The sequence below is a fragment of the Desmodus rotundus genome, chromosome X (genome assembly GCF_022682495.2).
Source record: "Desmodus rotundus isolate HL8 chromosome X, HLdesRot8A.1, whole genome shotgun sequence".
In the NCBI taxonomy this organism is placed as follows: domain Eukaryota; kingdom Metazoa; phylum Chordata; class Mammalia; order Chiroptera; family Phyllostomidae; genus Desmodus; species Desmodus rotundus.
This window is the reverse complement of record NC_071400.1, coordinates 26,133,672-26,155,645: the sequence shown is the minus strand read 5'-3', so window position 1 is coordinate 26,155,645 and position 21,974 is coordinate 26,133,672. Positions and strand designations below refer to the sequence as shown.

General features: G+C 40.2%; 1 pseudogene; it reads right to left on the bottom strand.

Annotated features, from left to right (window-relative positions):
• Positions 1-6,599: 6,599 nt before the first annotated feature.
• Positions 6,600-7,128, bottom strand: LOC112310816 (ferritin light chain pseudogene; annotated as a pseudogene).
• Positions 7,129-21,974: the final 14,846 nt, after the last annotated feature.

Sequence of the window (21,974 nt, the reverse complement as noted above, 5' to 3'; positions counted from 1 at the left end):
GCTGTGACACTCTGTGATTTTATGTGCCTGAGTTTCTTCTTACTGTCCTCTTGGTATTGTTTTTTTTTTTTTAAGATTTTATTTATTTATTTTTAGACAGAGGGGAAGGGAGAGAGAAAAAGAGGGAGAGAAACATCAATGTGTGGTTGCCTCTCACATGTCCCCTACTGGGGACCTGGCCTGCAACCCAGGCATGTGCCCTGACTGGGAATTGAACCAGCAACCCTTTGATTCACAGGCTAGCACCCAACCATTGAGCCACACCAGCCAGGGTGTCTTGGTATTGTTTCATAAGGAGATAAAGGCCAGAAGTCAACAAAGGCTGACTTTGAAGTAGGGATATTTTAAAATGTAGCTATATTTTATATTATAAGAATATTTTAAACTGTAGCTATATATATGAGTTAGTGTGAGAGAGAGCAGGTTGCTACAGACAATACTTTTGTTTAGATTTTCATGTTCTTAGTGATGGTTTTCTTTAGGTTGCTATGAGTTCCTGACACTATTAAAACACTTTGCTCTCACAATTTGCTTTGGTTTTAGGAGAGATTGATAATCATAACACATATAATAATAATTATTATTTTTTGAGTAAATTTGGATTCTCCAGTGTTTTTTATTACCCCAAAGTACGATCCATGTTGACTGGTATGATATAGTTCCATTCATTCAACCAGAAATACATAGCAAATGAGCATCTTCTATATGTAAAATATTTTTCTAGGCACTGGAGATACATCAATGAACAAAGCAAACACACATTTCTGCCTTCTTCGAGCTTATATTTTGGTAGACTGGGTAGAAAATGAACAAAATATAGTAGTTCAATGTATAGTGTGTTAAATGATAAATTCTATGGCAGAAAATAAAGGAGAATTGGGGCTTGGAGCACTGAATACAATTGCTTACCATCAGCCTGGGAAAATTGGTACTAGTTCTCATCAAGAGTTCAGGTAACAGGAAATTCCTTACTGCAGCAATTAAGCACTGACTTTGGAGTCAGATAAACCTGTTATAATTTACAGTGCTTCCCTAGCCTTGCAAACTTGGGCAAATCATTGTACATCATTGAGCCTTGTATCAGTCAGTGTTGAATCAGAGAAGCAGAACCATTAGGTATGATTTAAAAAAAAAAAAAAGGCTTATTGTGGGGATTTGACCTTATGTAATTGCAGGAGCTGATTAAACAGTTTACATCAGGTTCTTGCTTATTCATCTGGTGCTGGGCCTGAGGTCAGCAGGACAGATAGTCATGAAAGATGAACGTGAAGGGGAGGAGCAGCAATGTCAAACTAGAATTTAAGAGGAAAGGCGGAAACACATGAGAATAAACTGTAATCCACATCAGTCTCTCGCAGACTTCAAATCAACTTCAAAGATTGGAGGTGTCCTTCAGTTAAAGGTGATATGCTTCATTATGGATCTGGATCTACACCTGGCCCCTGAGTCAGAGAAAATGAAGTAGGAGATCCCATGGAAACTGGAGGAGGTGTGGCCTGTGTGTTGCCCCCAAATTCAGAGAAGCTGAAGGTTTAGGAGCTGCTGGCAGTTCAGACACTGTCCCATGCCACAGCTGAGAGGAGAAAAGAGATAACATGCCTAAGTTGCAATAGCACCTGGCACCCTGAACCCACCCACCATTTAGGCATAAGAAGATGAATGCTGCTACTTCACTTCCACCTCTCAGATTTCATGCAAAATGTCTCTCCTGGCCCATGCTACATTGGAACTATTTCAAACAGGGAAGAAAATTCTAGAAATGCTTGTTCCAGCTTAGCTAGGTTGATGGAATACAAATCCACCACAAGCCTGTTTCTTTTTTTTTTTTTTGCAGAATATGAAGAGATATTTATGTATAAATATTTCTTACAAATAAATAAGACCAATAATCAATGGAAAAAATTTCCCAGAAAGTAATATATAAATGGCGGCAAAAAAAAACATTGAAAAGAAGCCCAGCATCACTCATCATCAGAGAAATACAAACCCAAACAATGAAATAGCAGTTTTTAAAGACAACTGTAATTGAATAACAATAAAAATTAAAAATTAAAAATTAAAAAAAAAAGTAGAGTTTTTACCTGTCATTCTGGCAAAGATAAAATAAAAGTTTGACATACAGCATTATCAGTAGGTTGTTGAGAAGTAGGCATTAAAAAATGATTTAGAATTTTATTTTTAAATTACAGTTTACATTCAATATTATTTTGTATTAGCTTCAGGTGTACAGCATAGTGGCTAGACAACCATGTATTTTACAAAGTGTCCCCCCCAATATTTCCAGTACCCACCTGGCACCATACACAGTTACTACAACATTATTGACTATATTTTCCATGCAGTACTATACATTCCAGTGACAAATTTGTAACTGCTAATTTGTACTTCTTAAATCCTTCAACTTTTTCACCCAGCCCCCTAGTTTTCTCCCTTCTGGAATCATCAATCTATTCTCTGTATCTATGAAACTTCTTTCTATTTTGTTTGTTTGTTTATGTTATTCTTTAGATTCCACATATAAGTGAAATCATATATTTGTGTTCTTCTGACTGACTTATTTCACTTAGCATAGTGCCCTCTGGGTCCATCTGGGCTGTTGCAAAGGGTAAGATTTTATTCTTTTTTATGACCAAGTAATATTCCATTGTATATATGGAGCACCAGTTTTTTATCCACTCATCTGTTGATGGGCACTTTTTTTTGCTCCCATAGCTTGGCTATTGTAAATAATGCTGTGATGAACATAGGAGCACATATTTTCTTTCAAATTAGTGTTTTGGGTTTCTTCAGATGTATACCCAGAAGTAGAATCACTAGGTCATAAGGCAGTTCCATTTTTAATTTTTTGAGATACTTCTATACAGTTTTCTATAAATGGCTTCACCAGTCTACATCCCACCACAGTGCCTGAGGGTTCCCTTTTCGCCACATCCTCACTAACATTTGTTTGGTGTAAAGTGATATCTCATTCTGGTTTAATTTGCATTTTTTTTACAATATATTTTATTGATTATGCTATTACAGTTGTCCCATTCCCCCCCTTTATTACCCTCTACCCTGCACACCCCTTCCCACCCGCATTCCCTCCCTTTAGTTCATGTCCGTGGGTCATACATATAAAATCTTTGGCTTCTACATTTCCTATACTATTCTTACCCACCCCCTGTCTATTTTCTACCTACCATTTATGGTACTTAGTCTCTGTACCTTTCCCCCTATCTCCCTCTCTGACTCTCCTGTTGATAACCCCCCATGTGATCTCCATTTCTGTGGTTCTGTTCCTGTTCTAGTTGTTTGCTTAGTTTGTTTTTGTTTTAGGTGTCGTTGTTAACCGTGAGTTTGCTGTCATTTTACTGTTCATATTTTTTATCTTCTTTTTCTTGGATAAATCCCTTTAACATTTCATATAATAAGGGCTTGGTGATGATGAACTCCTTTAACTTGACCTTATCGGAGAAGTACTTTATCTGCCCTTTCATTCTAAATGATAGCTTTGCTGGATACAGTAATCTTGGATGTAGGCCCTTGCCTTTCATGACTTTGAATACTTCTTGCCACTCCCTTCTTGCCTGTAAGGTCTCTTTTGAGAAATCAGCTGACAGTGTTATGGGAACCCCTTTGTAGGTAACTGTCTCCTTTTCTCTTGCTGCTCCTAAGATTCTCTCCTTATCTTTAATCTTGGGAAATGTAATTATGATGTACCTTGGTGTGTTCCTCCTTGGGTCCAGCTTCTTTGGGACTCTCTGAGCTTCCTGGACTTCCCGGAAGTCTATTTCCTTTGCCAGATGAGGGAAGTTCTCCTTCATTATTTGTTCAAATAAGTTTTCAATTTTTTGTTCTTCCTCTTCTCCTTCTGGCACCCCTATAATTCAGATGTTGGGATGTTTCAAGATGTCCTGGAGGTTCCTAAGCCTCTCCTCATTTTTCTGAATTCTTGTTTCTTCATTCTTTTCTGGTTGGATGTTTCTTTCTTCCTTCTGGTCCACAGTGTTGATTTGAGTCCCAGTTTCCTTCGCATCACTATTGGTTCCCTGTACATTTTCCTTTGTTTCTCTTAGCATAGGCTTCATTTTTTCACCTAGTTTTCGAACAAATTCAACCAATTCTGTGAGCGTCTTAATAACCAGTGTTTCGAACTGTGCATCCGATAGGTTGGCTATCTCTTCCTCGCTTAGTTGTATTTTTTTCTGGAGCTTTGAAGTGTTCTGTCATTGGGGCCATTTTTTTTCTTTTCTTTTCTTTCTTTCTTTTTTTTTTTTTTTGCCTTAGCGCGTCTGTTAAAGGGACGGAGCCTTAGGTGTTCACCGGGGCTTGGTAACACTGGTCGCTGTGCTGTGACGCTGTACATGGGGGAGGGGCCGAGAGGGAGTAATGGTGCCCGCTCCACTCTCCACTGGACCTCAATCTTTCACTCCACTACCCACAATCAAACTGGGCCCCCCTGGTGCTGGTTCCCGAGTGGGCGGGCCTGCTCACGCCCTAGGCCCCTGTGGGTCTCTCCAACGACCTCTCCTGTGAGGCTGGGAGTCTCTCCTGCTGCTGCCCCAACCCCTACGGGCATTTTCAATCAGAGGTTTGAAGCTTTATTTCTCCGTGCTGGAGCCCTGGGTTACGCGGTCTGCTTTGCTCCCCGCTGTTTGCCCGGTTTATCTGTGTGCGAATGTGGGGCCACAGGGTCTGCTAATGGTCGGACTGCCTGCCCCGTTCATCCCACACTCCTCCAGTCTCGGTCCTGCCACGGCCACGTGAGTCCTCTCCTCCCTGGCTGCCCATCTCCGCCCCTCCTACTGGTCTGGATGAATGTTTATTTTTTATCTCCTTGGTGTCGGACTTCCTTATCGTTAGATTTTCTGTCAGTTCTGGTTGCGCGAGGCGGCGCAGTGTGTCTACCTATGCCACCATCTTGATTCTCCTATATATTTGTTTTTATGCCAGTACAATTCTGGGTTGTTTTTTTTTTTTGCCATTGCCAAAATAAGATTTTATTTTGAAAGTCACTTGAAAGGCACTAAGACTCAACCAATGTAGATTCCAAATTCATATTCTGTCTAACCCTTAGTAATGGTCTTTGTCATACCAAAATTTGCTTTCTTTGGTAATTTTTCTTTTTAGCTTCCTGGAGAATAGATCTTTTCCCATAAGCCATCTCCAGTTTTCTTTTCCTTCTTTCTTTCTTTCTTTCTTTCTTTCTTTCTTTCTTTCTTTCTTTCTTTCTTTTTTTTTTTTTTTTGGTAGAGTAAAGCTTTATTTTCAGGAAATAATGTGTTCGTTGGAGATCGGTATTAAAAAAACAAAACAAAACATCAAGGTAGATCTAATTTGTTCAACAAAGAGAGGGGGCTCAGCCAGGGGTACAGTAGAAAGTTCTCTATTATTTGCTGATCAGCTGGCTTCAACCAGACATTCAGGAATATAGCACCCAGGAATATGATCCTAAAAGAAGTTTTGTCTTTGCATCATAAATACTAATCATTGGGCCTCTTGTTAAAGCTTGTGCAGCACAAAGCTTCTCTTCTGGTCTGTGATCTTGGAAGGAGCCTCTATAAATCCCTGAAGTTTTATTTTTTAAAATTTTTTTAGTATTATTGTGAATGTATTAATATAAACATATTTGGTGTGTTTCAAGAATAGGATATAGATTTTTTTGAAACTTTTTAAAAAAGATTTTATTTATTTTTAGAGGGATGGGAAGGGAGAGAGAAATAGAGGGAGAGAAACATCAATGTGTGATCATCTCTCATGCACCTCTCTACTGGGGACCTGGCCCACAACCCAGGCATGTGCACTGACTGGAAATTGAACAAGCAACCCTTTGGTTCACAGGTCAGCACTCAATCCACTGAGCCACACCAGTTAGGGAAGGATGTAGATTTTTTTTTAGGATCTGTTATAATATGGGATTTTCAATGCAGGGAGGCTGATTAGATTAGGCAAGTTTTTCCTAAGGATTGGTGGATGCAGCAAGGGGAGGGTTTGAAGTGATCCTTGAAGGGTACAGTTATGTGATAACATAGAAGTGTGATATATGGTTCTGGCCAGGAGCTGTTATCCTGATGAGAGATAGTTGGTAGTTGGTCAATTGCTCCAGGAGATTTGTGAATGTTGTACCAACCTTGCATAATAGGAATAAATCCCACTTGATCATGGTGTATGATAGTTTTAAGGTATTGATGGATTTAGTTTGCTAATATTTTGTGTTTTGGCATCTATGTTTATCAAGAATATTGATATATAATTTTCTTTCTTTGTGGTTTCTTCGTCTGGTTTTGGAATTAGGTTAATGCTGGTTTCATAAAATGAGCTTGGGAATCTTCCTTCGTCTTGAATTTTTCAGAATCGTTTGAGAAGAATAGGTATTAGTTCTTTGAATGTTTGTTAAAATTCACCCGTGAAGCCATCTGGTCTAATACTTTTGTTTGTTGGGAGGATATTGTTTTTTTGTACAAAAAGCTTTATTGCTTCTGCTTGGTTTAATGCAAGGGAGAGGACTCCATGTGGTTAAAATGATGCCTAATGGTTTCTGGGATAGGCTCAGGCAAAAGCCAAATACCAGAGGAATGCAGAGGGGCCCCTCAAAGGCCTTTGGGCTCCAAAGTTTCCTAGTCATGCTTGAGAATGAGCCTTTTAAAGAGATACTTGCCCATCCCACCCTGGGGCTGGCCAGCCTGCACAGGTTAGTCAGGTGGTCACCCATTTTATTGATGAGTTTCACCTCCTCATCCAGGAAGTGCTTCTGTAGGAAGTCACAGAGATGAGGGTCTGTGTGGGCAGAACCCAGGGTGTGCAGGTCCAAAAGGGCCCGGTTCAGGTCCTTCTCCGAGGCCAAGGCAGCTTCCATGGCATCCTGATTTTGCCTACTCATCTTGGGAAGGCTTCAGCACGTCCTGGAGGAGAACATGGCCACTGTGCTGGTTTTGCAGCTTTAAGAGTTGCTCAGTGCCCTTGAGCTTCTTCCCAACCAATTCTCGGAAGAAGTGGCTCACACCCTCCAGAGAGAGCCACATTGTCATGGTCAAAATAGAAGCTCAGAGAGAGGTAGGTGTAGGAGGCCTGCAGATGCAGGTTGGCCTGGCAGTTGACAGCAGCCTCCAACTTGGTGGAATAATTCTGACAAATTTGGGAGCTCATGGTTGCTTGGCAATGAGGAGTTAAGGTAAACAAAATGGTGTTGGCTGGTCTCAGAGGCTGAGGATGGCTGAGGTGGTTCTGAAGGTGGTGACTGGAAAAGAGGTTGGAGGGTGATTGGAGTCTGGAAGAAGGGGAATCCCTAGGTCTGTTCCATCCAAACCTTGTTGAAGCAAGAGACAGACCCCAGGGACCACTGAGGGTACTGTTTTGGAATTTTTTTTTTTTTTTATTACTGCTTTGCTTTTGTTGGTTGTAATTGGTCTGATCAGGTTTTCTCTTTTGTTTTGATTCAGTTTTTTATAGATTGTATGTTTCTAGGAGTTCATATATTTTCCAGATTGTCCAATTTGTTGGTATATCATTGTAAACCCCAGTTTTCTTTCTTTTTTAAAAATATATTTATTGATTATGCTATTACAGTTGTCCCATTTCCCCCCCTTCACTCCACTCCATCCTGCCCACCCTCTCCCTCCTACATTCCCCCCCTATAGTTCATGTCCATGGGTCATACTTATAAGTTCTTTGGCTTCTACATTTCCTATACTATTCTTACCCCCTCCTGTCTATTTTCTACCTACCATTTATGGTACTTATTCTCTGTACCTTTCCCCCCCTCTCCCCTTCCCACTCCCCCAGTGATAACCCTCCATGCGATCTCCATTTCTGTGGTTCTGTTCCTGTTCTAGTTGTTTGCTTAGTTTGCTTTTGTTTTTGTTTTAGGTGAGGTTGTTAATAACTGTGAGTTTGCTGTCATTTTTATTGTTCATATTTTTAATCTCCTTTTTCTTAGATAAATCCCTTTAACATTTCATATAATAAGGTCTGGGTGATGATGAACCCTTTAGCCTGACCTTATCTGAGAAGCACTTTATCTGCCCTTCCATTGTAAATGATAGTTTTGCTGGATACAGTAATCTTGGATGTAGGTCCTTGCTTTTCATGACTTTGAATACTTCTTTCCAGCCCCTTCTTGCCTGCAAGGTTTCTTTTGAGAAATCAGCTGATAGCCTAATGGGAACTCCTTTGTAGGTAACTCTCTCTTTTTCTCTTGCTGCTTTTAAGATTCTCTCCTTATCTTTAATCTTGGGTAATGTAATTATGATGTGCCTTGGTGTGTTCCTCCTTGGGGACAGTTCCTCCAGCTTCTTTGGGACTCTCTCAGCTTCCTGGGACTTCCTGGAAGTCTGTTTCCTTTGCCAGATTAGGGAAGTTCTCCTTCTTTTTTTGTTCAAATAAGTTTTCCATTTTTTGGTCTTCCTCTTCTCCTTCTGGTACCCCTATAATTTGGATGTTGGAACATTTAAAGATGTCCTGGAGGTTCCTAAGCTTCTCCTCATTTTTTTGAATTCTTGTTTCTTCATTCTTTTCTGGTTGAATGTTTCTTTCTTCCTTCTGGTCCACACCATTGATTTGAGTCCCAGTTTCCTTCCCATCAATATTGGTTCCTTGTACATTTTCCTTTGTTTCTCTTAGCATAGCCTTCATTTTTTCATCTAATTTGTGACCAAATTCAACCAATTCTGTGAGCTTCCTGATTACCAGTGTTTTGAACTATGCATCTGATAGGTTGGCTATCTCTTCGTTGCTTAGTTGTATTTTTTCTGGAGCTTTGATCTGTTCTTTCATTTGGGCCATATTTCTGTCTTGGCATGCCTGTTATGCCAAGGGGCACAAAGGGGCGGAGCTTTAGGTGTTCCCCAGGGCTGGGTAACGCTGGTTGCTGTGCTGTGACGCTGTATGTGGGGGAGGGGCTGAGAGGGAGCAATGGTTCTTGCTCCACTCTCTGCCGGATTCCAGTCACTCCCTCCACTACCCACAATCAAATTGGGTCCCTCTGGTGCTGGCTCCCGAGTGGGTGGGCTTGTGCACACTCTAGGCCCCTGTGGGTCTCTCCAACGACCTCTCCTGTGACGCTGGGAGTTTCTCCTGCTGCTGACTCGACCCCCATGGGTGTTTTCAATTAGAGGTTTGAGGCTTTAGTTCCTCCTGCTGGAGCCCTGGGTTGCGTGGTCTGTTTTGCTCCCCCACCGTTCTTCTCAGTTTATCTATGTGTGAATGTGGGGCCACAGGGTCTGCCAGCCACCACCTTGTGGGGTCTGCTAGCTGCCGCCTGGCCTGCCCTGTTCCACAATCTGCCACCTTGCTGAGTCCGCCAGCTGCCGCCTTGCCGTGGGTCCTCTCTGCCCCGGCTGCCTATCTCCGCCCCTCCTACCGGTCTGGATGAATGTGTCTTCTTTAACTCCTTGGTTGTTGGAATTCCATACAGTTGTATTTGCTGTCAGTTCTGGTTGTTTTTTGTTTTTAAATTGTTGTTGTCATTTTGGTTGTGCGAGGAGGCATGCTGTGTCTACCTACACCTCCATCTTGGCTGGAAGCCCCCCATTTTTCTTAATGAGGATAATAATACCTAACTCATAGGATTATTGTAAAGAATAAATGAAGTAAAATCCATGTAAAAGTATCTAGCACATAGTGGGTAATCAATAAATTTTTTCTTCCTTTCTTCTACCCTTTGGCGAAGGAACAGCACAATTATAGTCTCAGGGCTTGTGGAAAAGGTATTATTATTATTATTATTATTATTATTATTATTATTATTATTAGTTTTGGGGGGTGTACTGTGGGAGCTGTGAGGAGGCCACCACCCACAGACCCTTCCACAGGTCAAGAGCTCAGTAGGGAAAAGGGTCTGGGTTGGGAGGATGGGGCTAGCAGGTCCCCTACTTGGGAGCAGCATGGTCAGGTACTCAATGATGGGAAAGTGGCCCCTACTCCAGAGCCATACCATTCAGTGTCTGCTGGAGTCTCCAACCATAGCTGCCCCAGGAAAAGTGTGCTGTAGCTTCAGGTTGGGTACAGCCAGTTGTCCCCTCTGCAGGAGCAAGCTCAGCAGGGCAAAGCCACTGGGGCTGGGGGGACAGATCAAAAGAGTCTCCCCTTGGAGGTAGTGCTGGCGAGCCCCAAGCAGTGGGCCAAGCACTTTGTCCTAGTCCCAGACAATAGCCTCTGAGGGCGACATACTCAGAATGTCCCAGCTCCTAGTAGCACTCCTTTCCCACTGTGGAACTGAGCTCAGCAGGTTGGTGACACCAGGACTTGGGAGATCAGATCCAAACAGTCTCCTTTTTGGGTGCTGCCAGCAAGCTTGTAGTGGGGTGGGCACTTCTTCCCCTTCCCGGGCAACAGTCTCTGAGGTATGGGCGATGTGCTCTGAAGGGCCTGGCTCCGAGTACCTCTTTGATCCCACCTGGGAGTGAGCTCAGCAGAGTGGGGTCCCTAGATGCCAGAAAGGCATGCCAAATGAGTCTCCTATTCAGGGAATAGTGTGGGTTGAACTTCCATGGGAGATAGACGCCCCCCCGCCTTCCGCACACACACACACTGACATACAACCCAGCACCCACACATTTGCTCCCTGGACAAAAGCCTCCATGGGAGATGGGAGATGTGCTCTGAAAGTTCCAGTTCTGTACATCAATCTGATCCCTGCAGGACTGAATTCAAGAGGTGCAGGGCCACTGGTGGTGGAAGGGCAGGCCAAGTGATTCAATAGATGGAGGTAGAGGACACTGGCTGTGTGTGTGAGTTGTGGAAGAATGGCCCCCTTCCCAAAGCTGCACAGTTCAATCACTGTCTGAGTCTCCACCAAGACCTTGTCCAGAAAAAGAGCACCCCAAAAGTCCCTGCTGTGTGTAGCCAGCAGACCCCTCTGTAGGACCCAAGCACTACATAGTGGTAGTGCCAGCAGTTGGAGGACTGGGCAGTGTACTTCTCGGTCTGGCACTGTAACAATGGGAGTGCTTGACCCTGGGAAGGTGGTGTCTGAGTCTCTAGCAGACTCATTTCTGTCCCTGGCTGACTGAATCCCCACTGATTTTTCCCCACCAGATGCTATGTGGGCTCCTCTTCCCATCTCTGTTGCTCTGGGTTGGGGATTCCTGCATGGGGTCAAGACCCCATACTCCTGGGGAGAGGGAGTGGTGCAACTGAGATATTCCTCTGGCTACTCAGCCTCTGCATGTGGGTACAGGGGCAAGCCCTTTCCCTGTCTCCACCCTTCTTACCAGTCTCTATGTAGCTTCTTCTATAAATCCTTGATTATAATATTTCAGTTCAGCTAGTCTTCAGTTGATTATTCAGGTTGATTGCTCTACAATTTAGCTGTAAATCCAGTTGGGCACTGGGAGCAGGTAAGTGTAGCTTCCACCTACTCTGTAGCTATCTTGGTATCTTGGAAATCAAAATTTAATTTATTAAGTCACAGAGTTAAAGAATGTCACAGCTGGTAAAAACAAAAACAAAAAACTAGGTCAACTAATCCAACACCTGATTTGGGGCAAACTCAGGCTCAGAGAGTGGCAGTTAATTTGCTAAAGGCACCACTTGTTTGACCCAAAAGCATTTTTTACAGGATGTTTTTTAGTACCCTGCAGAACTAGTTAAATATATTATAAGCATGTTGTTGAAGACTTTATCCATTTTATTATTCAGTGTCCTCTATATGACATCCCCACGTGAGAAATTTTAGAACTAAGTGCCAGGAAAAATTTGTTTATCCTGAGAAACTGGTATGCGTTTATTCCTCATGGACAATACAAATCTGGCTGCCAGGATGTTCAGAGCCAAATTTTCAGCTCCAACTTTATTAACCATGTAGGACTTTATGGCTTGAATATGTACTCCTACTTCCCTCTGGCTTTGTTTTTTTTTTTCTGTTGGTCTAGATTTTTAGTTAATATTTTTATATGTAATGTGTTGATTATATTATTGTAAGTTGCCTCAAATCCTTTGTGGTATAAGGAAGTCTATAGACATATAAATAGAAAAATCCTATATTATTTGACCTCTGTAGTACAGTGGAAAAGCATTGGGTTTGAAATAGCTTCTAGTCCAAGCTTTGTCATTTTTTAAATCCTCAACTGAGGACATTTTTTCATTGCTGTTTAGAGAGACAGGAAGAGAGAGAGAGAAACATCGATAGGTTGCCTGTGTACGTACCCTGACTGGGGATTGAACCTGCAACCTTTCAGTTTACAGGATGATGCTCCTGAGCCAAGCTTTGTCCTTTTAACAGACTTCTTAGAACTTCAGTTGCCATTGATTAGCTTGGCTATTGTAACCTGTGGCATGATTTAGAAGATAGCCTTTATTAAAGAGCAGAGGTATGTGAAACCTATGTAATGATTGTCCCTCACTTCTAAAAGGTGTTTTGGGGAACTTAACTCTTAAGAGATTCAGGGTGATTTGAAAGAAACATTTTATTCAATTCTGGATAGGAAACAAGGATTAGAGTAAATTTTTTTTAAAAGATTTTATATATTTTATTTATTTTTAGAGAGAGAGAGGAAGGGAGGGAGAAAGAGAGGGAGAGAAACATCAATGTGTGGTTGCCTCTCAGATGCCACCCAACAGGGGACTTGACCCACAACCTAGGCATGTACCCTGACTGGGAATCAAACTGGTCACTTTTCAATTTGCAGGACAGTGTCCAACCCACTGAGCCACACCAGTCAGAATGGATTAGAGTAAGTTTTAAGATTACTGAGAGAAATAGTAAAATTTTACTGTAAGTCAAATCACTGACTTTTTGGTTTGATTTACATTTTTTAAGTTTTAAGATTATCATGCTAAGATTTACTTTTTGGGAAGTGCACAGTTCTATGAATTTAACCATCTTCCCAGAAAACTCCCTCATGCTATCCTTTTATAGTCATGCTCTCCTCTCAGCCATGTGTCTTGATTTTGTCTTAAAATGTCCTTTCCTATATTTTAAGAGAATAGATTAAAAAGATTAATTTGATTGAACCATTCACTTTAGAGTCCCTACTGTATACTCACCACTGTGGTAGGTTCTGCAGGCTGTGTAAGAGTGTCATATGTAAACAAGGGCTTTAAGGATGCTACAGTATGGTTGGCAAGATCAGCCTAATATGTTGGAAGCAATTAGACGACCATATAAGACATTGTGCAAGCAAGTGCTAAATTGGCACAGATCAGAGGATGGGAAAGCATCTGTCTAGGCTAGACTATAGGCTTCTACAACTGAGTGATATATGACTTGTATGTGTCTATATCTTTCTGTTTGAGGACAGATTGGAATGTATTTAGAAATGTAAAGAGTTAAGTTTCACCTCTGAAAGTGATATATTAGTCTACACAGATGAAAGGAATCACATGCTTGTGAGAATATTTATAAAGGTCTTCAGGATCTACAATCAAGGAAGTCTACCTCAGTACAAAAAATTATTATTTTAGTTTTATAAGACATGGAGAGACATATGACTGCCAAATGGTCTTGCTCTGTGTCCAGAGAAATTGAACAAAGCTGACATCCAGATATCTATTGCAGAAGTCTTACTAGAATTTTCCGTTATGAATACAGTGATGTAAATTCTGAACATATGGTTCCCATCAGTGATCTATGAGGAGGTGATGGAATGTAGGTTGGGGAAGAAAAGAGGAAGGCCAAGTCTCTGACTCTGAAGTGAGGAACAGCTGGACACCATATGTGTGTGTTTAGACTTGGAGCCAGCTTTATGTCGAGGGAGTAGGCAGCCACCCAAGCCTTGTGATTTGTAGGGTGTGGGGAAAGGATGTTCCTTTGCCACATTCTTCCCCTACAGGCAGGCCCCAAGGCCTGAACTTTCCATTAGAGAAAGAAACAAAATATTGTGTGTTCTGGAGCCCCTCTTAAAAAGATAGGGAGCTGGAAAGAGTTATCAGAGATTTGCTGTGGGGCAGTTTATCTAATTAGCTTACCAGAACTGGGGGGGAAAGTGTGACCCATGGGATAGGGTAGATTGGTGTGAATATATGTGTGTGCATGTGCATATCTATTTACATGTGTGCATGTGTAACTGTGTGCATGTGTGCGCATTCTGGTAGTCAGTGTGTTTGCAAAAGCTGGCCTCATACAGATTAGAATGGCGAGATTTAGTGCACATGTATGTATCTCAGCTCATTGGCTCAGCTCATCTGCAATGGTTTACTCTCCAAGGTGTCAAACATCTCTAGCATCAGTAGGTATACAGCTTAACCACATAGATTTACTGAGAATTGGTCAGGAAGATGGCCCTGTGAGGCATCCTTGGCCTGAACATCTCAAAGAGCTTTCTTAAACTCCCCCCAGCCAGCCCTCACAAGAAGTGAGAGCAGAATGAGAAGTGTGAAGCCCATGAAGTGAGTGGAGAGATTAGCTGTTACAGAAATTATTACTCCTCTAGAAATAACCTAGATATTTAGGTTAGAAGCAGGATGGTCTGGTATGTGTGATGAGTGTCAGAAGGCCTGACGTTCTTAACGAAGTGACACAGAAAGCCAAGCTTTCTGATTGTGCCTTCTGTACCTGACACCCAAGGTGTGGTCCTGCCTCAAATCCTGAAAACTGACCTTACTACCCAAAACAAAATAGCCTGTAGGCTCCTCTTTCCAAGCTTTTTTTTTTTTTTTTTTAAATCAATCAGTCCAACCTCACCTAGCTGGAAAAACACAGAAAGATCCTTTTTCTTGTATGCTAAGAAGCTATGAAGATGGTCAGGATGTCATTAAAAGTTGAACTTGACTATTTGAAATGTACACGTAAAATCAGTCCAGAGGCTTCAAACCCTCAGAATATAGAAGCAGCATTGCACCTACAAAGAAGGAGCTTTATGGAGCTTAAAATCTAGGGCCAAACCTAATGCCATATGCATTGACACCTCTTTGACATGAAATGTTTAATTTGTCATCTCACAAACCCATGTCACTTTGGTACTTCTACAATGGAACCATTAGTATTCAAAAAGAAATGTACTTTTCAGATTGGTTTGGGGTAAAGAAAATCAACAAAACCCCATGTGGGTGTGGTGTTGGCTTTTCTGAGATCAGTGTTGGATGGAAAATTCAGATTATTTCTCAGCTTGAGTCATCTGAAATAATTGGATTTGTTCATTTGCAGGTGGAAAATGTAATGTGCCCATTAATTTCTCCAGATGATGACATTTAAAGGCAAAAAGTGATAATGGTGCTGAGAAGCTGTACCTGGGGATCTTTATGGTACTGGGCAGAGAGATACTGCTGCAGTCTTGTGAATTGGCTTTGTCAAAGGCAGAAACCAGGGTTCCGGTGTGGTTTCCCTGTAGACTGTTAATGGAAATTTCCCATTACAGCTTTTGGACATTTGATGTATTAGAGATTCATTAATAGAATTCTGGGGGCCTGGGACCAGCCTTCTGCCAGACCAATGGATGGTTGTAACTTTGGGGTGGTTCCTGGGGATGGGGATACCGCCAGCTTTCTCAGTAGCCTCTTCCACTTCCACAGAAGTCAAGAAACTATTTCCAACCACGTCCTTCCTACTTGAATTTTGCCTATTTCTCTTTGGTCAGTGTTTCATTTACATTGACAATAACTTCTCAGCATTGTCCTCACCAAATCCCTTCATAGACTATTGGACCATAGTCCTCAAGTCTTCCCCAGGCTCAATAACTTTCTGTAGTGACAACATAGGCTTTTCTTAATTCACTCTGGAAGAAATGAGTCTTTAGGCTCCTTGATTTTATAACAATAATTCTAATAATAATAGTTAATAATCATCATTTTGAAAAAAACCTGAGATTTCTTAAATGTTTGCTAATTGCGAGGCAGTGTGCTAAGTATTTAACAAGTATTACCGTATTTTTCAGACCATAAGATGCACCTAGGTTTTAAAGGAGGGAAATAGGAAAAAAAATTCTGAAGCAAAAAATGTGGTAAAATATTTAATAATATAAATAGCATAATATTTCACCAATGTAAATAAATGTAAGGTACATTTGGACTATAACATGCACCCCCATTTTCCTCCCAAATTTGGGGGGAAAAGTGTGTCTTATAGTCTGAAAAATACAGTACTTCATTTTATCCTCCCAATAATCCAACAGGGGTAGAAATTATTTTGCCATTTTAAAGATTAATAAACTGAAACTGAGTTGATTTGCCCAGGTTCACACTATTAGTTTCACCCATATCTTTCTATGATGTTCTGTAGCTTCTCTAATTATTAAGACTATTCTGGTTATATGTTTATTTTTTTCAAATACATATTTGTGTGTAAATGCATTCATACATTTATATGTATATCTGTGTATATATATGGCATGTATATATATAAAAATGTATGTCTATGTATATATGTATATAGATGACTGAGGGTAAATTTGCTAACTGTGTGCTATTCCACTTTGTGCCTTGCTGAGGTATTAACACGTTTTAAAGGAAAGAGTAGCTGACCTTCATCTGTACTAAAATTATTCCCTTAGGAATATCCCATTTCTCGTTTCCATTAATAAGCTACCTTGAAGAACAAATTAGTTCTATGAAGGATGCTACATTAAGTTTCAAAGTGCTAAAGCCAAAGGAATTTTAATATTTTCACCTTTATTCTATCCACATATGTCATAGTTGATAAAATTTTACAGTAGTTCCCACTCTGTGCATTGCCTCCCAGTCCCAGGGGCTGTCAGGTGGTAACTAAGAGGAACCTTTGCATATCCCCAGTGAATGGACCATAGGCCATTTTGCAGCTTTTTATGGTCTGGCAGGAGGAGTAAGCATAAGCCTATATTTCAGGTGAAAAAATACCAGGCTGCACATGGAATCTGTGCTCTAAGTACATTTCCAGAGTTGTTTTTGGTCCTTGCAGGACTGAGGAATGCAGACGGCAAAGTGCACACTTTCAGGGGATTTACTAATCATGTCTGGGAAGTCAGGGAACCAGGATAAGTTAAGGCATTTGGTTTGGAATTTGAAGGCAAGGACCCAAGGAGTAGAGGACTTCCGAAGTGGAATTTATTCGTTTTGTATTGGAATTAAGCTACTGGCCCCAGACTGGCACCGCTCTGTGCCATATTAGGCCGGGGGTAGAAGGAAGAGCAGCAACTCTTGGATCCTAAGCTTGGTGTTGCCACTTTGTAGGTGTGCAACCTTGGGCAAGTTAAGTCTTCCCTGAGGGCCTCAGTTTCCTCGTTGATAAAGTGGGGATGAGACTATATATACCTCATAGGCTTGTTGTGCTGGTTAAACAGGTTAATAAATGGGTGACAGCTTAAGTCTATAGAGAGCATTAGAAATGTTAGTAATTACTAGTAATTATAGTTTAGATGTGCATTCTATATGAAATTTCTTTATTAGCTTTTCTTCCTCATAAATGTCTATTACTTTCCCAAGTATGTCTCACAGTATGGAACTGAAAATATTTTAGCACCTGATCGTATTAAGTTTAGCCACAGATCCTATTTTGTCTTAACTATTCCTTCAGCCCACTTCTGAGCTGACTTAGGATGGCTTTGCCCTCATTGAGGACACTGTGTGAACTTCTCCATTCTCTTAATTAAATGCTCTCCCTACCACCCACCTATTCATTTGGCTTCCCAGTTCATGCTTGCACTTAATCAGTAACCTAGGTCAAAGTGGTGGAGAATGGATCCCCAGAGGTGTGTAAGATGATTTCTTCTGGCGTGGGGAAAACGTTAAAATTTACATTCACTTTTTATTGAAAAAAGAAAGAAATTAAGCCTCACCGATGTTTCATCTTTGGATTGATGCTGCTCACTCACTTGGATCTCTGGGTTTGGTGTCATGAACAGCATCAACGCCCTGAAGGAGGAATGAGTGTTTCACAATTGAAAGCGGTTCTCAGCAGTGGCCTCTCTTGTTTTTGCTTTCAGTATATTGTAACGTTCTGTGGCACCTGTGCAGGGAGAAGGTTATGGCTTATATAAGCTTAAATAATAGAATCTCTTGAATAACTTGAAAGGAGAATGGCCATGGAAAATCTTTTATACCACTCAGATGGTTCACTGGTTCTCTTGAGGAAAAGATTTTAAAAGTTGTTGAACTTAGAGATAATTTACAGTCTTTTCTGTTAAACAAAGATGGGTATTCCAAATTTGCTGACTTTCAGTTGCTAAATAGTTAGCAATAATAGCATGATACCCAGAAGATATTACTAAAAAAAGACTTAGTCTATTCTTTCAAGGTGAATTTTAGTGAGTGAAAAGTAGCAGCTTAAAAAATGTATTTTAAACACATACTGGAAAATGTTTCTATCTTTTATGTGGTTTCGTTGCTTTGTCACCTAAGAAAACCTTTTGGTATCTATACTTTTTTTAATTGGAAAAAAGATTTCTAACCTTTTTAAAACTTTTCCAAATAAAAAATGTTAGTAAAATCTGAACCTGTTTGTTCAAAATATTAAGATACCATGCCTGCTGATTAGTCTGCAGCATAACGGAATGATGCCAGGAAATACAGAAATTTACTAGACAAATTACAACAAAACCCTTGAATAACTGGCATATGAAATTTTTAAAATGAATCATGATGATGTATTAAGCACAATGATACACTTTTGTTTGGATCTATGTATCTTTGTGACCTCTATCTTTCACCAAGGTATCTATTAAAACCTAAAGTTAGAATCAGTCTTTCAAATGGATATATGATAAGATTTTGAAAATGAAGGAACTGTGTTAAGTCATACTGCTGTCATTTAATAAATTATGCTGAATAATACTTTTTAGTGAGAGCAAAGTTACTTTGTACCATTCATAAAAAATAAACCTTTATTTCAAATACTGCTGACTTTATCTTTTCTCATTCTTTAAATTTTTTTATTTTTGTGTTTTTTCATAATGTATACAATATATTAGTATAGTTGTAGTATGTGTATACAAATTTGTATTTACTTTTACTTGGAATATGTGCTTTTAAAAACTCATTGAACTAAAATTTTGGAAGCCACTGAACTAAACTACCTATTTGCTCCAGACCTTTGATAGTGAACATAACCTTGAATTGTCTGTCCCAGCTCTTAAAAAGAGCCTGACTGAGAAAACTGATATTTAGATAAGGGACATGCCCCCCAGTTCTATGGGTGTTATGTATTTTACCCATGGCTCAAGGTAGAAGGGCTAAAGATGGGTCAAGGTGAAAGAGTAGAGCTGGAACGTTGCTAGAGAAGGAGTGTAGATCAATAACCGGAGAGGGAGGAATGAAATAAGAGTATGGAGGGATTAATATTTTGTGCCCTCTCCATGTCCAGCTTGACTCTCCTTTAGTCCTCAGAAAAATCATCTTAAGGTAGTATTCTTCAGCACATTTCATTCCCCTTATGAACCTGCCTCAAGCCACACAAAGCACACAAGACCACAAAGAGGAATGAGAAGTGCTGAGCCGTATTATCTGGTATTGTTTCTTAATTGTTTTATGCATGTAAGCCCTAGATAATGGCATAGTAGTTAAAAGCAAGAACATCAGACAGACCTTAATTTGAATCCTGGTTCCAATGGTTGCTTGCTGACTCTGTGACCTATGGCAAGTAATTTAACCTTTTTTGTTGTTGTTAATTTAATTGTTTAAAATCTTAGTTTCTTCACCCACATAATGAAGATACCAATAACTATCAGGGTGGTGGGGAAGATTAAAGTCATGTAAACTCATGGAAAGCATTTAGCAAGGAAGCTGGCATATAGCTGGTCACTCAACAATAGCATTATCCACTGGACTGTCACCTTCTTATGGTTGGGACCATGCTAGAGGCTCTATGCTTTTTTCTTATACCCACAGTGCTCTACACAGAGATAAGCATACAGTAGGTACTCAGTACTTGTTGAACTGAATAGAATTAGTGGGAAAGACATATCAGACAAGGTTGATATAGGGGCCTAGTGCAACCTGAGATTACAGACTTTCAACCAATTTACTTCCCTCTCCCTGCTAAAATAACTTATTTTGGCAAAGCATTCTGAATTTTTTCTTACCTCAAATTTGTTGCAGCAATTCTTTTTGTATATTTATATGTTTCATACTTTTAGGAGATAAATAAAAATGTTTCCTTTTCCATCAATGGTTATCACTTTTCTTTTTATCAGTGAAGTTAGACTCTGTCCTCTCCTTCAACCCTACTGGGACGATGCTAGCAATATAATTATGTTTCTTTCTGCATAAACACTATTCAGAAATGACTTCTCCCTGTCTGCCATCACAGCCCAAACTCCTGAAGCTGGCACTGAAGGTCTGGCATTTACCTTGAAGACCTTATCTGACCTATCCAAATCTGTTTCTGATCATGCCTCCTGTTCCAGCCAGATGGGCCTTACCATTGGGCCTAAGCACTATGCACAACTCAAACTCTTAGCTTTTCCTTTTGTTAGGTAAGAATCTCTAAATGTGAGAATTTACCTAGCTAGTAAATGCCCCATTGAGTTCTTCTACTATGCTCACTAGCTGTATTGTTCATTTGGGATTCTTAGCTAAGTGTCTTCCAAAAATGTGATCTGACTCACCTGAAGGCAGAGAGCGTTACTCCCCCCAGAGTCCCATGAATTCTACAGAGAACACAGTAAGTGATTAATTAAGATGAAAGAACCACAAAAAAAGATAAAGGAACCATGAAAGTGCATTGTAAAGCTAGATGTAAGAGACTATCAAAATTCATTCATGCATATAATAATAATTTACTGAATACTGTAAATTCAGTAAATGCTGTGCTAGAGAATTAGGATGGATCTAAGAAATATGTTTTTTTAGGGACTCTCAAAACTTCCTGAGAAGGGGAGTTTTTGTAAAAGACTAGATTTTGTGCAGTTAAATAGGATGAATGCTCAGATTTGGTCATTAAAGTGTTGTGTGACCTTGTAGACCAGTGAAATCAGAGGTATTTAGGTTGTAAGTGTTTTAACCAAATTGAAGAAAGAATGCACCTGTCAGAAGGGATTTGTTAATATCTGTGTTGCTTACTATTATATCTTAGTGCTTAGAACAGAGTCTGGCATATGGAAGACTCTTAATGAACACTGTTGAATGAATGAAGGTGAGACTTCTGGGAAATTGAGTTTGCTGTGGGTATGATGACAAATAAGGTTCCTGGGATCACAAGCCTGAAGGTGAGACAATGGTAAATTCACAAGGTTGCTGTTGCCCCAGGAGGGTTTTTGGAAAACATGTAGCCTAGGCTCCTGAAGAGCCCCCAATCTGTCTTTTTCTATTTGAAACTTCCTTAAAAACACCTTCTGGCAGTACTAACACCTTTTCCTCTTATCTGAAAGCTAAAGTCACTTTGCATTTTCCATACATAGTTAAAACACTGAATCTTAGTTTATCTTCTTTTCTATATCTGGCCTACATTCACTGTGTTACATTTTGTAAATACCACTCTGTAACAACCTATATTAGTCAGTCTGCATCTCTTACTTGTGGTATTTGACACTCAAGTTTTCAGTTGGGCGCCTTCTTCACGTTTAGCATCTCCCTAGTAAACCACACCAAACTCTTGAGAAAACAGTCAATCATTCTGTCACTCCAGAAAGCAGGTAATTTGGGAGTCATTTTAAAATAAATATAAAAACCTCAAGCCCAACGTGGGCTTGAGCAACGTGAGGACTAATAACGATTGCTGTTTTTGCTACCCAGTCTAGGGAGGGAATGTTCCCCAAATTATTTGAGGATCATTTTCATTCCATTCTTCACAGCCAAATCATGTGCTGAGTCCAAAAACAAAAGAAAAACCCAACACTGGTTTATATTTTTTCCCTAGGAACAAGCCAGGGAGAGGAAATCTGAAAGATCACAGTAGATTTTAGGTGAGAACTTCCAGAACATCATTGAAAATAAAGGCAATATGTGATTTAAAAAACAAACAAAACAAAACACTATTCCCCAGCCATTGGCCTCTGTATTTTTTCTCTTGTATCAAATGGCAATGGAGGTCAAATGCCATTTGCCTCTCTGTTCCTTCACAACCTAATTTTAGTACTATTTCCTCCATTTCAGGCTTTTAAGTTGCTGTTGTTTTGAGAAAAGACTGTGAAACCGAGCATGGGGCAAGG